The sequence below is a fragment of the Homalodisca vitripennis genome, chromosome 2, assembly GCF_021130785.1.
Source record: "Homalodisca vitripennis isolate AUS2020 chromosome 2, UT_GWSS_2.1, whole genome shotgun sequence".
Taxonomy (NCBI): Eukaryota; Metazoa; Arthropoda; class Insecta; order Hemiptera; family Cicadellidae; genus Homalodisca; species Homalodisca vitripennis.
The window spans coordinates 20,976,862-20,990,240 of record NC_060208.1 but is presented as its reverse complement, the minus strand read 5'-3'; the positions used below and the strand labels follow the sequence as shown (position 1 = coordinate 20,990,240).

The 13,379-nt window shown below is 34.9% G+C and overlaps 2 protein-coding genes and 2 non-coding genes across 4 annotated transcripts in view; all 4 read right to left on the bottom strand.

Annotated features, from left to right (window-relative positions):
• Positions 1 to 13,379, bottom strand: part of LOC124353660 (UDP-glycosyltransferase UGT5-like) — a 146,563-nt gene that overhangs the window by 63,569 nt on the left and 69,615 nt on the right. The window lies entirely within an intron of this gene.
• LOC124355552 overlaps positions 1 to 13,379 on the bottom strand; it is a 94,423-nt gene that overhangs the window by 20,774 nt on the left and 60,270 nt on the right. The window lies entirely within an intron of this gene.
• Trnag-ucc lies at positions 4,450 to 4,521 on the bottom strand. Its single transcript has one exon. It is a non-coding gene; the product is annotated as a tRNA-Gly (tRNA).
• Positions 7,042 to 7,113, bottom strand: Trnag-ucc. Its single transcript has one exon. It is a non-coding gene; the product is annotated as a tRNA-Gly (tRNA).

The window sequence follows — 13,379 nt, the reverse complement described above, 5'->3', positions numbered from 1 at the left end:
GGTGAGGTAAGTAACAATTTGAAGGTACACTTCTTTGAGCTAAGTTAAGAAGTGTCTGACATGGTATTCTAGGCCGACCATTTCAGAATCCTTTTCAGGCACACCCAATGTTTTGCAACAAAGGCTGTTTGTTAACATCAACGGGGAAAATTCAACATTATTTATTTTTTTACTGAAGTTATAATCCTGAGTGGATGGCTTTACCACGTTTAAGACGAAACTAAATAAATCATTGGAACTTGTGAATGTTGAGTTTAGCTCCTATTCACCTTCCTCTTAGCGCAGCATCTGAAATCTGACGCTTACACAGACTTAACTCCTGGAATCTGGAATGATGTTCGTCTGAAGAGATCCAAAACAGTTGACGACGAAGAAGCTTTGATGAACTCTTTACATTCTATTGACACCAGATATACATAGAATAAAAAATATTGTGTAATCTAAGTGAAGCCTTTTTGTCATTGTTTCATCAGGTGCACATTTAATGTTAATACCTCTTCACCTAGATTATACAACATTCACATTAAATGCAGCTACATTGGAACTCTGACTTCATTATCAATTTGAATTCTAAGCTCTGTCAAAACAAGGTAGTAAATGTCGTTGACCACTTTTCGTGATTTCCCAGTAAAGCCTGAATCTTACACGAATCTGTCAGGTCTTTGTTGAGATAATTGAGTTCAAGTTGAATGGTGTACTTTCCTGTGTGGAAAATGACTTATAACACCTTTTGTAAGTTTTACTGCCTTATGAATTGTCTTTGACATTTTCCTTGTAGATGTGTGTTGTCAACGGTGTCCAAAATAAAATAAATGCATGTTAAAAGTTTGAGATTATGAAATTCCCTAAATTTTTTTCTCACAGATGTATGTTTTATAATGGCATTCAATAATATAAAAAGATGTTGATGAATACCATAAATATAAATTTTTTCCAAAATATTAGATTCCCAGTGTTTCCATAGCACAAAACTTTACCAAGCCACACATAGCCTTTTTATAGTAACCTTAGTTTATAAATTATTTTGGAAGTTGCTCCTTATGAAATCTGCCAGACATTTCTCTCACAGGTTTATGTTTGTCACTGGGGTCCAAAATATAAAAAAGTGTAAGTGAACACCATAAATGGAGGATATTACTAATCTGTTATTCAGTTACATCAGTTTCGCAAGTAATATAAATTCTATTTAGAGAAACTTATTGAAACTAAGACATTTTGAATTTGACAAAGGCCTATCATAAACAGTGTTGTCTCAAGTAGCTCGAGAGTGCCCCACGTTCAGACGCTGCCGCGCCGACGGAAGCTGCATGGTACACTGTACTCAGGAAGATTCGCATCTCCCGCAAGTAGGTCATACCCGTCCGGACGAACAGTAGTTGCAGATGTAGTTGGTACATTCTCTCGTAGATGGCGCATGCAGCCAGGTTTTACAAAGCGATGGTCTCTTTTCTGTACTTTTTACAAAAAATACAATGTTTGTCGATTTCGATGGGGATCTGGGCAAGAGGAGATCACAGACCATCATTTTGGTTGCCCTAATAGAAGAACAGGATCGATTAAGAAATATTTTAAGGAAAAAGTGTATACGATTTGTTTAACCTTTCCAAGGTCTGGTCGTGGAGGAATCCACTGAGCGTAAACAAACCCATTTTTGTGCGCAAGGGATATTCTCACCACTACTAATAGGCATGGTCATGGTCATGGTTTGCTCTTCATATTCAAGCATTTTAAGTTACCCATTAGAGAACGTAAAATTGATTCTGGAGATAATCGCTTATCTCAGGAACTTAGATAATCTTGGGATACCACTTTTAGAAGGAGGTTTTAAGGTAGTAGACATCCAATGGAGAATGATATACAAGGAGTAAGCTTAGCTCAAGATGTACATCATTGTAAAGGGGTTGTCAAATTCAAAATGTCTTAGTTTCAATAAGTTTCTCTGAATAGAATTTATATTACTTGCGAAATTGATGTAACTGAATAACAGTTTAGTAATATTCTCCATTTATGGTAGTCACTTACACTTTTTTATATTTTGGACCCCACTGACAAACATAAACCTGTGAGGAAATGTCTGGCAGATTTCATAAGGTCTAACTTTCAAAATTTCATAAACTAAGATTACTATAAAAAGGCGTAATTTTTTGCTATAAAACAAACTGGGAATATAATATTTTGGGAAGAATATATATATTGATGGTAATCACCAATATCTTTTTATATTATTGAACGCCATTAAGAAATATACATTAGTGAGAAAACTGTTTGAGAATTTCATAACCTCTAACTTTTAAAATCCAATTTTTGGTAGCTGACAAACATACATCTATAAGGAAAATGTCTAAGACAATGCATAAATATTACAAACTAGTATTACTATAAAATAGGCGTAACTGTTTGCGCAATCAAAAAAGAAATGATATTTTATGAAAGAGTATATATTTATTGTATTTACTTACAACTTTTTATATTTTGGATGCCTTTAACATTTTGGACACATTAATCTGTGATGAACATGTCTAGGAGATTTTATAAGGTCCAACTTCCAAAATTACTTACAAACTAGGAATGCTATAAATATGCGTAACTGTTTGTGCTATAAAGAATTGGGAAATACATCTCTTTAAAACACGGTCAGCTAAAAAATGTTCACGTAAATTATAAAATAAATACCAAATCCCACACAACAGTGTATATTGTTTGTATTCAATCTCCCTTATATTAGACTTCCATGAATGACCATAGCAAATAATCGACCAAACATAACCCAACCTCTTAAGCAAAGTACATAAAACCCCAATACTTTGTATATAGACAGAAAAAAACAGAAAACCTAATCTGATTACTCTACTAAGAGATATATAAAAACTGCTGAAGATAATCAAAGGAAATCTTTCAATATGTATTTGCGCTATGATTTATGGGATAACATGTTTTTTTACTGAGAGCTTTACCCTTGATATAGCTTGTAAACTACTGAGTATCCTACTCTCCATATAATGCCTAGTAAAGAGTTACTTGAGCTTTAGAAAGAGGTGAAGAAATGACAATTTTCAATGAAATATTACGTAAAATAATATGTAATAAGTGATATGATTTGGGGAAAATAGTTGTTTCGATGCAATAAAACGTCAATTCCTCCAGTTACATTTCATAATGTAAAAACCCATATCCTCATCTCAAACTGATTTTCCTTGAATCTGATACCAAATCCCCAAATTTACTATTTGAATAATCAAATCATATCTTTCTGTTTGTCTGTTTGTACTGACTTCAGAAAATGTCCCTTAAAGGGTTTAGATTATGGAGTTAACCAAAAATTACAACAGAAAACTGATTGTAACATCTTAAAATAAACGAGGTTGGAAAATCAGCAAAGTAATAAAGCAATATTTTGTTTTGCAAGACAGATGAAGTAAATATATTACTAATGTCTTAGCTAAGGCTCAGGATAAACGTCCAAATTAATAGTTACAAACCTTCTGCAATTAGAAAGGCTGCATTAATTAAAGTACTATTACTTCCGTTGCAGAGGCAGTAAAACTTACAAAAGGTGTTATAAATCATTTTCCACACAGAAAAGTACACCATTCAACTTGAACTCAATTATCTCAACAAAGACCTGACAGATTCGTAAAAGATTCAGGCTTCACTGGGAAATCACGAAAAGTGGTCAACGACATTTACTACCTTGTTTTGACAGAGCTTAGAATTCAAATTGATAATGAAGTCGGAGTTCCAATGTAGCTAAGGAGGAAAAGGTGCATTTAATGTGAATGTTGTATAATCTAGGTGAAGAGGTATTAACATTAAATGTGCACCTGATGAAACAATGACAAAAAGTCTTCACTTAGATTACACAATATTTTTTATTCTATGTATATCTGGTGTCAATAGAATGTAAAACAGTTCATCAAAGCTTCTTCGTCGTCAACTGTTTTGGATCTCTTCAGACGAACATCATTCCAGATTCCAGGAGTTAAGTCTGTGTAAGCGTCAGATTTCAGATGCTGCGCTAAGAGGAAGGTGAATAGGAGCTAAACTCAACATTCACAAGTTCCGATGATTTATTTAGCTTCGTCTTAAACGTGGTAAAGCCATCCTCTCAGGATTATAACTTCAGTAAAAAAAATAAATAATGTTGAATTTTCCCCGTTGATGTTAACAAACAGCCTTTGTTGCAAAACATTGGGTGTGCCTGAAAAGGATTCTGAAATGGTCGGCCTAGAATACCATGTCAGACACTTCTTAACTTAGCTCAAAGAAGTGTACCTTCATATTGTTACTTACCTCACCTATCTACAGGCCCATCGATTACAGAGGCTAAGCTTTCTGCGCTAGTTCACATGCCGGGTAAATTAACGACGATAACGATATAAAAGAGAGGGCAATGATTTTGGTATTCAAGTCTTGCAATTCAAAAATTATGATTAAGATGAAAAATTGAAGTGCGATGGCCGGGAATCGAACCCGGATCAACTGCTTGGAAGGCAACTATGCTGACCATTACACCACCATCGCACGCTGGGAGAGAGAAAGCACGGAGTAGAGTTCAGTTTAGTGTATTTTTAAAATTTTTTCCAAATTTCAGTTACTGCTGCAAAATGTTTCTAAAACTGCAAACAAAACTTTTTGAATCACCTCAAAAAACAAATATATATATATATATATATATATATATATATATATATATATATATATATATATATATATATATATAAATCGAAGTATATGCTTTTTCATTTTTTGAACTAATTTCCATAAATAATATGCTGTCGACAAAGATTATTTATAAGCAATTTAAAGATTTCAAAATTCTATAATTTTTTAAAAAAACGGCAGCTAAAATATTTAGGAGAAAGTAAGATTTTCAGGGTGATCTTTATGTCAAATCGGAAGTCGGAAGGAGTTTCTCATACTTCGGCCCAAAGATGTACAACGACCTCCCCCTTAGCCTAAATGAATGCAGTTGTTCCTTATTTAAAACGAAACTTAAAGACTTTTTGATTGTTGACAATTAACTTAGTTAAGCTATTAATTAGTATGTAAGAATAACAAATTTTATAGTTTTTACCACTGCATTATTTTAAATTAACCACTAGATTTTATTGTACCTGTTTAAATTTAGTTTAGTTTAGTTTTTTATCTAGTTTTTAAGGCATTCACTGACTTGAGTTGTTCTGAAAAACAGTTACTATACTGAGAAACACTTGTAAATAAATGCATTTTTATTTATTTATTTATTTAAACTCAATGCATATATTTGCCATTATGCCATTATGGGACTGACTAGGCGTTACGTCGATTAACGCATAGTGATTCTATCCGCAGGCCAAGATGCTCTTGCAGCCTTTAAACTCAACAGATTTGCATTGAGGCTGACAAGAAAATGCTGTAGACTTTAACCACTCTACTGGCCGCAATACACCCCAGTTGTTTTATTGGTCATGTCGGTTTTGGCGGCAATGAAAATGCTGATGAACTGTCTCAAAAATTACTTTCCTTAGCCAGAACCAGGTTGTATCAGAGTGAGTCAAATGCTTGCCAAAAGGCATTGACAAATGACTCAGAAACTGTAACCGTTGGCAGTTTCTCTGGACAGACATTAAGCAACTCAATAAAGGCACCAACGACCGGTTCACGGACTGGTTGGAGTTGGTAAGCACAGTCCGAGTAATTTCTTCCACTGCTGGACACGATCATTATCAGGGGACATTTGCACACTTGAGAACTCGTCACTCAAGATCCATGCAAACAGTCTGGAGATACGCCAAACCCATAATTTTGGATTATGAGTGACTTTAGGTTAGGAGAAGGAAAACATTTGAACTTGTTTAATGGATTTTAGGTCCGTATAGCAATGAAAGTTAAAATACCTTTATTGTAGAGGCAAAATTAAGACTAGGGCCTTGATGATGAAGGGCATGGGATGCGTATAAAGCTTAGGTTGACGAACTAGGGACTAAGTAAAGTAAAGTAATTTTTACAAGACGAAGGTAAGGCTGAAAAGCTCTCTCTAGTAATTAAACTGGGGACAACGGCTTAAAGGTGACTTCCGAGCCACCAGCAATGGCCGGACAGGCGAGCTGCTTGCAAGGACAGGACCGCTTAGCGGTCACCCATCCAAGCAGCAGCCACGCTCAGAAGCCTATCACTCAGTAGGATGACACACTTTCGCTTTTGTCTGTCTCTTTTGTTGAGAGGATGTAAACATTTTTTATATGAATGCCAGTCTGTCACTGTCCACATGACATCTCGAAAGTGAAATGAGCTATAGATTTGAAAATTTGCAAACCTCAGCGAAACCTGTTGCGCGACACGTGGTGGTATTCTGCTACCTTGTTATTTACAATTTTGAAAGCTATTTGCGAGTCTGGGCACTCTACTTAAATGAGTTCTGTACAAAAGGTTAGGTTACGAGCAGATTCGCAAGACAACCAGTCGATTGTGAGACTCTTAGGACAGCATCTTCAAATTATTATACGTTTTTATCTGTAAAAGAACCGACTGATGAAAGAGAGTCTTCGAAGGCAACAAAGAAAAAAACAGTTGTAGAACTTATGCGCCAGTGTAAATTGCATCCGACCGGTTAAGCTTCAGGTGGCTGAATATTTTGAAAATACCTGTTCGCCTTCGAGACCACGGGAATAGAAACTGTCCTGATACGTTCGCCAATAAACGGAACAAATCAATACCAAGTAGCATTGTTTTATACGGTAGCCGTCATATTTAGCGACCAATTCCACTACCAATATCCTTAAAATATAGTTTAAAATAAGATGGGACACTGAACAAGAAATGTCTGTGCTTTCATTATTAAATAGGCTGTTGGAGGAATCACAATCCGGACCGAAAATTACAAATCCTATTGCCTTATCAACTTTTTTTGTTATATTATGATACGGGTACCTATAAGTGTACACTAATTTCTGTCCGGAGGGAGTCTCTTGAGATAAAAAAATTAAAATATATTCCAATTTGCCAAATTTTTAACCCGAAATACGTTAATGTTCAAAAAATAATTACATTAAAAAAAGTAAGTGCGATGGCCGGGAATCGAACCCGGATCAACTGCTTGGAAGGCAACTATGCTGACCATTACACCACCATCGCACGCTGGGAGAAAAGCATAGAGAATACTCAATAATGTATAGATTTCCTAAATTATTATTCCATATTTGCAGAATATATTTGGATTACTGTTACGGGTAACAAAACATTAGTAGATAGATGTATTGGTGCCAAACAAGGATATAAGAAATAATTTCGATTATATGAATCGTACTTAGAGTACGTGACTACGTTTCGTTTAAAATTGCCCTACCAGATCTAAAAAAAGTAAAAAGTAAAATAAGGACACAGCCCTCTGTTACAGTTCACCTGGGGACCAACGTCTTAGAGGTGGCTTCCGAACTACCATCATTGGCCGGGCAGGCGGGCTCCTTGCAAGGACAGGATCTCTCAGCGGCCACCCATCCAAGCAGTAGCCACGCTCGACGTTCTTGTTGCGTTTCTTTGATCTAATATGATAGTTGCTTTTTCTCTCTACACAATGCCTTATGTTTATGCCGAAGTCTTGGCTGCTTTTAGGAGTTAAGACGCAAGAAGCGTTGCACGGTGAGGGACATCGGTACATACAATGATTCGGAAGCAATTTTGGGGTTGGGAATGTAATTTAATGAAAATCACATCTGAAAAAAAGCTTGCCATTTAAAAAGAAGTTGCCTCCATCACAGTTTTTAAACTGCGGTAAAATTATGGGAACTCGTGGGCAACATATGGCAGAAAAAAATATTTTCTTTCTTAGATCTGCGTCATGAACGTCTTATTTTGTCCACACACCTCATGGAATGTAATTTTATTAACATAATTAGCTTCTTAAACTGTTCTGCGTCACTGTCTTCACAGTCACATTCAGTCACAATATTTTAACTAAATTCTACCGAATGTGCACTCAATTCGGTGTATATTTATGACTGGCATTTTAATATGTTGGAAGCCCAACAGCTATAAGTGTAGTTATAAAATCTTAAATTCTTATTAAATATGAATTTTTTAGGTTTATGAACAAATCAAGAAGGTAAATAGGAAAAGAAAAACTTATATAATAGTATATATTGAAAGAACCCTTAAAACATAATCAATTGTTGTACGTGAACATTGTTTTACTACACTACAACCACATATTTTTATTAATTTAACTACTATTTTCTGTTTTTTTTACATTTATAGCCTTAAAAGCATAGAGTAAGATTAATAGTAACAACACTTCTTATTTCATCATTTTCGGCAGCCACTGTTAAGCAGAGAGCAATAAAATATCTAGATTAGAAAATAAAACGTTTTAGCAAAATTAAAGTTTTTACCGTACATTGTGTACCGTACACTACTAGTTCAGTACTGTAATGCAGACATCAAAGACAAAGTTACTAACATTTACTATACAATTAAAAGACTGTCATAAAACTCATCTTAGTTGTTTTTTGACAGAAGTAGGCTTTTCATACCTGTGTATGTATATCATTGATAAGAGAAACAAGGCATGGTTGACTATGGCATAAAAAATAATAATACCGAAATAAAATACAATGGCCCTAAATATACACTTTTTATATATTTTCTTGATTTCGAAACTCGAACCAGAAGTGCTTACACACGTGCAAAGCCTCCGGGATTGCGTGTTAAGCCACGGGTAACTGATATTAAAAATATAACAGTAAGATCATTATACATATTTTGTAAATTGAAAATTCTGCTAGTGTCACCACCTTTTTGGCAGTTTTTACGGTTATTTTATATTTATAAAATGTAAAGTGATTTTTTTTATTTATTATAAAATCGTCCTTAAGATATTTTTTACCCAACTTAAACCCAAGTATTTTTAATCAACTGCCGTTACAGTAAAAATTATCTTAGTCTAAAAATAAGATATTACGTTAGTAAAAAATGTCATTGTGATTTTTACTATTTAAAAAAACAGTAATCTTGGATTAACAGTAGCCCAAGCCTCGAACTCATTGAATGCAGCTGTTGCGGCTGCAATCTTAAAAATGGGAAATAATTTATTCCCTTCATAATATTAATTGCCAAAGAATTCTTCCTTTCATTGCTTTAATCAATATCTTAAAATCTTCAGGAACGTAGCATTCTGAATTCCTTTTTAATATACTGGCAAAGTCACGGTCTCAGTTCAAAAAGTAATGACCCGTAACGAGAAATTTACGATGTATTTATTGCTATACGATAATAAAGGTTGAATAGACCAATAAACATAAAATTGTTCTGTTCTTGTTTTGCTAGGAGCAGTTGCCATTACAAGCAATTAAATTTCTTTTAAGCTCAACGATTTTCAATGCTATAAACTCACATGCTGGGACTCCATTCCTACTACGTCATGTAGTGTGGTGCCGTCCAGATCTCCACGCCGTAAATGTATGTCACTTTTATCCTTATGAACGTTTAAAAAGATTGTAGATGAACAAAGATCTGAAGTATTACATATTTGAATAGGTTAAAGTAGGTAAAGACTCTCTGAAAATGTAGTGAAAACCAAGTTTGTCGTTGTTAGGTTTATGTGCTCATATATAAACGGGTTTTTGGTATTTTTGGCTTTTTACTGGTGCAGTGTTTGCTGTGCTGTTAAGAGGTTCTTTCCGATCATCATAAACTTTTATCTTTGCTGCTACTCCATCAGTTTCGCAAACGTATGTGGCATAAAATTGATATTTTTCAAAGTTATAATTATATCTTATTTGTTGGATTTCTTACTGAATAGTAGAATACCTATTTAAATATCGTATAAGATCGCGGAAACAATAAGGTATATAGAACAAAAAGATTGTTATATTAACAGATTGAAAGAGTCTGTTAAATATAATGACTAGGGAGTCACATTACTTCCTTCTGAAGGCTCTAAATAACGTCTTAATTGGTAAGTCCGATGACAAATACTCTTTATCCGTCTCGGTTCCCCACATTGGCTTACTTCTTTGAGAAAAAAGAGTATGTGATCACATTAGATCTGCTCACCGATTTCAGTTAACGTTCAATGCTTACAATAACGTAGCCATGGTAGAAGGGGTTGATTCAATTGAATTCCGAGTTTAGCTTCAGTTCACCTTCTTTTTATTGCAGCTCCTAGTATCTGACGCTGTCTCAGGCTTGATTCCTGGAATCTGGATTCATGTTCGTCTGAATAGATCCCAAGAAATCGACGACGAGAAAGTTCAAAACGAAACATTTACATCGTTTAGACATTAGAGATACTTATAATTAGGTGAAGTGGTAGTCTCATTGTCTCATCAGGTACACAATTGAGTTCACTACGATATGATAGACACGATATCTAAGAGCGGTGGAGCAACCGAGTTTTCCACACATAACGTAGCTATGGTAGGAAGGCTTGATTCAATTGAATTCCGAGTTTAGCTCCAGTTCAGCTTCCTTTTATTGCTGTCGAAACAATGTGAATGTTTCTTTTTGAGCTTTGTCGTCGTCGACTTTCTTTGGATCTCTTCAGACGAGCATGACTCCAGATTCCAGGAGTCCAGAGATACCAGACGCTGAAATAAAAGGAAAGTGAACTGGGGGTAAACTCGAAATTCAAGTTCTATGCTTGATTTTGTTCCCTCTCTTTTCAGTGTACACAGGATTTCTTGTCTGTTTTAAGGCAGGCGGCCACTGATCCCGTTTAATTGTCAAGCTAAGATTTTACAAAATGTATTCTGAAACCATTGCAATCGCAGTAGTCTGACGCCTACTTTTCATTTTGATTGGCATAAGTCCCATCCTATATCTAGCAACAGAACGGGTTTAACTTTTATTAGACCTGATAGATCATTCTTATGCTTTGTATGGTCTGCCTCATGCATTTCTTTAAATGACAATGATTTTTACCTTGAAAAAGGGACTTATATTTACACTTATAGGATGCCACCTTATTCTGAATACGTTTTACACGTGTAGCACATTACTGTTACTCAGATATGGCTTACCAGAGATTCTTCGGATCTTTATTTCTCCAGATAACCTTCTTTCATCTTTCTTGCGTTCTTCCGCACAACTTCAACGCGCTCCATAACGGCGCTAGGTTTAGTATTGAACAATAGAAAAAACAATAATGTAACATCAAATGGACACAGGCACAGTAAAATAAAAAAAAAAAACAAGAATGCAGTTGGTGGGCCATGTGACTACGCGTGGACTTAATCCTGTTATATTGTGTTGCTGAGCAAGGCACATAGACCCAACAATAACTATTAACGATTATCTAAAACACAGCAGGGATCACTTCTGGCTGGTTTTATACCTTCCAGTTGAACCCACCACTGGGCACAGCAAAACCGATGTTTCACTTAAATCTGGACAACCTTATGGATGCCCAGGAGCTGCACATCACTAACCGCAAATGTCGAGATCTGGGGTTCAAGGACAGTTCGATAGGTCTACTGCGGGAGATGACTGTTGGAGTTGGTGGGGTTTGTTCCCTAACCTCAGAGGTTCTTGCTAGCCTCAACAAGGGCTTGCCACCCCCTGACTGCTAAGGGAATAACAAGGGTAAGGAAATGGTACCGCCTCCTCCAAGATCCCATAGTACCACCCATAAGGAGTAAGTAGTACCACCATTAGGCAATGTCACAGCCATACTAGCTTAGAAGAGAGGGAGGAGGCTAGTTTGTCTATGAACGTGAGGAGGGAGATCTCTCCCTCATGTTTAGTCTTCTGAAGCTTTTAGCACCAAGGGAACCCCATTCCGACCGTCAAACATCCCTTAACCCCAATAAAAACCACATTCGCAGTTTCTGAAGTGCCGCTCCTAGAAAACGACGGGGTTGCCACATGTAAGTAACATATGTTTTTGCTGTATACAAAAAACTTTCAACCGGAAATATAAACCAGCCAGAATAAGCCGAGTTGGCCCAGTGAGGACTAAAATTTGTGGTTAACCTATACGTCTTTCTTGGATTATATTGGTCTCAGCTTGATGCACTCAGAATCAATCGTCGGACACGTAATCAATTCATCGCCCGATAACAATGTACAGACCGACTATTTGGCTAAATATGGCTACTAGTCTAGTAGGGTTATGTGGGTAATATTTATATGACTAAAGGTCAGCTGTAAATAAATTCAAACAGTTTTGTTGACGGTTAGTAAAGTTGAAACTGAATGATAAAACAACCTCTTTGGTACCGGTCGACTTTTTTAATAATATGATCTTTTTGCTGTTTTCTAGCCTAGTATAAATGCCACACATACGTCAAAGAATAGGCCAGAATAAACAACTCAATGTACACATGTGGAACATTTAAACAGATGGTAAAATTTATATGACTCAATACTGAATTAAACAAAGTTGTTCGAAAACCCTTTAAAAATTCCAAATTTTCCATCAGTAACTAAAATAACACAAGAAATAAAACATTTAAATTTATTGAAATCAAAGTGAACTACAATGGTCACAAACAAGAACTATACAAACAATCTGAGGTATACAACATTAACTGTAGTGACTGTTGGACAAACTGTGCAGAAATTGTTATAAAAGGTTTAAAGAACATAACAGTTTCGAAAGCAAATAACACATTTACAGTTAAATAAAATTTTTCTGAACATCTATTAGAAACGGACCATAATTACAGAAATATTGGAAAGAACATGGAAATTTAATATATCGAAAGGAAAGGAGAAAAATTAAACACCAAATAAAAATTACTTATCCAACTAAATTACAACAAAGATGCTCATAATATTCTAAATATTAATGTAAAAAGAAGATAAACCCAATTTAAAAAAAAACTAAATATTAAACACAGAATACTAATAAAAATTACAACTGTTATTTAAATTTACCATCCGTTTAGGTCCACATGTGTACATTTAATTGTTTTTATTTCTTTTAGAGTTTAATTTACACTGAAGATTACGAAATGCCAAACGCGTCGTGACAATAAATGTTTCTAAAAATGGTTTTAGTTTTTTATTTTACTAATATAACCCTATAATTTGGAGATAGTAACATAATAGGTCTACCTAGCCTTTGCTCACTGAAGTCATCGTTACAGATGTCAATGACATTATGGGCTAATAAAAGTTACAGTATAATAATGTTGATTTTTACCTCTGAAATAGCCCACGTTTTGTGATTGGTTAGTGGCAAATAAAATAATTGAACAGTATACATTTTTAAAACGTTTCACTCAACAATTTTTAAACTTAAAATATTACTACATATACAATACGTGTTATATGATCCGAACTAAAACCATAACACTGACTAAGATATTGTGCAATCCTAATATGACTTGATTAGCTTATTTATTTGCTTAGCATTTATATACTTCGCTGTGCATAGGGATAAGAAAGTATTGTTTAATACG